This window comes from Ceratina calcarata, unplaced genomic scaffold (genome assembly GCF_001652005.2).
Source record: "Ceratina calcarata isolate Rehan_Ccalc_2016 unplaced genomic scaffold, ASM165200v1 scaffold100.2, whole genome shotgun sequence".
Classification (NCBI taxonomy): domain Eukaryota; kingdom Metazoa; phylum Arthropoda; class Insecta; order Hymenoptera; family Apidae; genus Ceratina; species Ceratina calcarata.
In genome coordinates this window covers 21,809-26,284 of record NW_017130863.1, presented here as the reverse complement: position 1 = coordinate 26,284, position 4,476 = coordinate 21,809, and the positions used below count along the sequence as shown (strand labels likewise).

The following is a 4,476-nucleotide window of genomic DNA, read 5'->3' as shown; positions in this document are numbered from 1 at the left end:
AAATAAACCTGATGTCAAGTACCAGAAACATTTTATTTCACATAAAAATCCGCAGCCTATTCATAATTTAATAACTCGGTACTCGAGTTATCAGATTTTAATGATTAAATGAAATGCTGTACTGAAGTTTTTCCTAGCACCGACATTTCAAACGCATTTGAACACGCAACGCAACTCAAGTACGTAAGATTGTTTTCCTGAACGCAACTATCTAAACTTTTTTTTATTAGACACACGTAATCCGGTGTGGTAATCAACATTTTTCACCGGATACGCATTCGGCGAAGGTACGTGCTGTTATCTTCTCAGACCCGATCCCTTATTACGAGCAACAATGGGTCTATTCATAATGGCATATCCGGTATGCAAGCATCTACACGTACTTACGTTTCTACCAGTTGCGCTTTTCTTTTAACACGTTTACTTTATCCGAAGTGCTAGTTGCTAAGAAAAAAATTATATAGGAGACGATGGATACTTAGTATTTTATTTAATATCCACAATCTTCATAAATAATTATTATACAATTTGACGTACGTTTGAATTCCTTATCACTCGTTAAAAGTACATAATTCTATACTATGTGAAAGAAGAGGCGAAGAGGCAGTGTACATAAAATTTACATATGTAAACTGAGTACATGTTCAATGTATGTGCTTGTACGATCACTTATTCGGTATAGAATGAACTTTAGTTGGAACTGGCAAATGTCATCGGTCCGACGGGTTTATATGCAAAGCTGGAGCTAAAATGTTTCGTGACACATCGACTAGAGAGAGGAAAACTAACAAATAGAATCCTATGATATTTCTATATTACGAAATGAAATACAGTTGCTATTACAGAAATGTTAGAACGATTTGAATAAACCGGAGCGATCGGACAAGCTTAAGGTTTACGTAATGACTCAGAGTTCGTTTAATAAAAGCAAAATTAATGATGAAACACTGACGGTTGATCGTGGAACGAGATCGAAAGGAAATCCGATTCGGTGGACATTTCAGCTCGGTAAAAGGTTCGAAAGAGTTGAAATTGGTGGGGGGATAAGTCCACGGCCGCCGTGCCGTATTGTCCCGCGGACCTCGATTTGCTTTCACTTCCTCGCGTGTACACGTATCCTGTACAAAGAGCACGAACCGGTTTTCTACCGATGCGATACCCTCGGAACCGTTCGGTATTCTTGAACCTATCGCTCCTCGAATCTATCACCTTCGAGAGCTAAATTTGGGTCGCTCCCCGTTGCCCCGGGCTCTCAGAGGGTAGTTCAATACCGATTTCACTTTCAAACACGATTTTTTAATCCTGATTACAGTCGTTCGGAAGATATTTAGTTCGGTTAATAAATCGGTTTGTCAAGAAAATGATTGAAGCATTTCGATAATCACGTCCATTGATCTTGACAGTAATTACGGTTTATTCGTGGGATACAAGTTTTTATTAGAAGCACAGCGACCTCGACTTCCGTGAGCAAACGTCTTTCACTTTATTTCTACGATCTGTTTGAAGTAGTAAGTTCGTAATTATGAATTCACGCGTAATTGCTGCATAGAAAGTGGAATTTTTTAACCACTTTTCCACTATTCCAATTAAACAACTTTCTATTAAGATTATATAACAATTGTGGCATGCTAAATGATACTCCACCCAATGTAAAGAAATCATGTCTTCAGTGTACAGAAATTTAATGTATAAAATAATGAAAAGTTGCTGCAGATCAAACTGCCTAACTGTATAAGGTTCTTACAGGCATTACAGTTATCTCATCAACTTTATTCGTGCATTTTTATGTGTATTTGCTTCGTACATGGGAGTCTCCCTTGGTAAATAAATTCAATTAAATCGTTTAATATCGATTAGTATTTTTAAATACTTCAATCAATCCTGTTTCAAGTATTTGAGGTCTGATAAATAGTACGCGTAGTCTTTCTTGATTGGTTGCGTGTAGGTACATGTGTAACAGGACAAAGAGTTTACGCCTCGCATGCGATACGTATACTGCTATACAGTATACAGGGTGAGACATTAAGGAATATCATTTATGAATTTTATAATAAGAATTATCAAACTTGACGCACTGCTTTCTTTATTGATTGTACAATTTCTCCAATTACTTTGAGAAAAAGAAAATTGACATATTAATGTGAAAAATAAATCTTAACTTCAGAAGAAAAAAGATCGACATTATCTTATTATTTATTATAATAAGAGATATAAAAATTGATCCATTCCTAAGAGTTTTACGATTTTTATTTGGGAAAATATTCATTAGCATATTCTTGGCTCGATTCTTTTATGAATTGTATGAAATAAAAAAGGGAGATTGTCTTCTTTTTATGTCACTGACATCCTGATTAGCCAAAGCGGTTTGCGAAAGCAGTACGAGTAGTGGATCTTGGACCATTTCTCTCTGTCTCTCTTCCTGAATGCTCCGTTCTTCGTTTATCTCTCGAACTGGGTCAATGGGAATCTGTCTTGTTTTTAGTCATAAAGACGTCATTAACTTCGCTTGCCAACGATGTACTTTTTTTCTTTTTTTTGTCGCTTCACATGTTTTGCCATGTAACGTTTGATTATGCTATGCATAATTTTATGTCTGTTTCAAGGAAATGACTTAATTTATTGCGGCAATGTACAGATAATAAAAATTCTATAAAAAGGATTCATTAGAAATCGATTTCATAACAAAATCGTTAATCCCATTTCATGGTTCGTTTGAGAATGATTAATTTAAAAACGTAATGCACGAACTCTATATATAAAATAATATATCAGACCTTCGGAAAAATTGTCCCTTCTGATTAAAATATGCAGTAGGTACGTTTGACTGGGAAAACGTGAAAGTTTCCAGCGACTATGAATAACGGATGAGACTCTCTAAATAGCGCGGACGAAGTGGGAGGGAGAATGAAAAAGGCAATCTTAAAAGCGGGCATTAAACATTACAAGATAAGACAGATACGAGGAGTTCTATCGAGGAAACTGTGCTAACGAGTTAACCGTGTTTCGTGCTCCAGAAAGTAGGGAATCTAGCCTGTCTTCCAACTTTTTCTGTTGCACAATCGACTCTCTTACCAGTTTCATAGACCGCAATAGCCCCAACCTTCTAAATACGCGCGTCACGTTACATTCGAATTAATTTATAACAAAATTCGGAACGAAGTGATAATTACGTGATTTCATGATCGTCATGCAGTGTTTCTTATATTATTTTGTTTCATACTGTAATCTGTAATTTATATTAGTAAGTATTAGTAATTTTNTCTCATAACACAAAATTATTCTCCCTGTGACATTTTATAAAATAAATTATTTGTAAAAACGAATGATCATGCAGATTATGACACATCGTGTAAAAAATTGTATTCAACGATTGAGAAAAGAGTTGGGAAACAAGTTTCGAAATCTTGTACACGAAACGATAAACTCGGTTATTCTCAGTTCCGGTTTCGAGTTCCTTAAACGGTAATCCATCCACCGAAAGATTGAATCTGGCTAATTATTTACATTTTCATATTCCTCTCATTTGCTGTTTCTTCATTTTTATCGCATTCATGCGTTGCACCTTGCATACTTAATGGCTTGTTTCCGATACACTTCCGGTCGTAGTGTTGTACTCGGTACGACGATTGGTTCTCCAATCAGCGAAGAACAATTAAACAGTTGAACCGGCGATGAGCACAATTAATTCTCGTCGCAGACGTACTTCGACTTGCCCGATTGAAATTCAACTAGAACTTTCACTTCGATGACTCTAACTTGCCAAGTCCAGTTAACTTTCACACAAATTACGGTTCGCCGATTGTACGATTTAATCGTAACGTTATTTAAAACGTCGCTGCTCAGCTGTTGCGGATTTCTTCGCGCATAAGCGTGTTAATAATACACGTCACTCGAAAAATCACAGTCGCTCGACACGCTTGGTAACTAAGCGTTGAATAATCATCTAGATAAATACGCGAGCTTAATAATTCCGAGCGGGCACCGCGGAAGGGAGATCGATGGTTCGACCGACTCTGATCGATCGTGGAAACTCGCATTTACACGGGTTATATTTCATCGAGAATTTTCATCGATCTAAAAAAGAGGATCCTTGCTGGAAAGGACACTGGCACAAAGGAGTTCGAGGCTGACGCTCGCTCGCTCGCTCACTGACAGCGTTCGCGACTGGTGAAAAGTAACCAGCGCAGCGTGCCACGCCACGAGAAACCGTACTCTCCCCCTGTTTCCCCTCTTCACCTCTTCGGCCACCACCTCTTCTTCTTCTTCTTCACTGCCAATCGCCCCCACTGTATGCCAATTGTCAGAGAGAAAGGACAGCGGTTCTCAGCTGCCTCCAGCTGGAACACCACTCCCACACACCCACAAGGTGTCCACAAAACGTTCCCTGTTTTCATTCTTACCATCTATGTACAAATAAACTCGTAGCCCCGAAGAGATAAGAAATACAGGGAGGATAGGCTGTGAGTTAATTTATAC

General features: G+C 37.9%; 1 protein-coding gene across 2 annotated transcripts in view; it reads right to left on the bottom strand.

The window, feature by feature from the left end:
- Positions 1-4,476, bottom strand: part of for (cGMP-dependent protein kinase for) — a 29,892-nt gene that overhangs the window by 6,867 nt on the left and 18,549 nt on the right. The gene's annotated exons all lie outside the window — the stretch shown is intronic.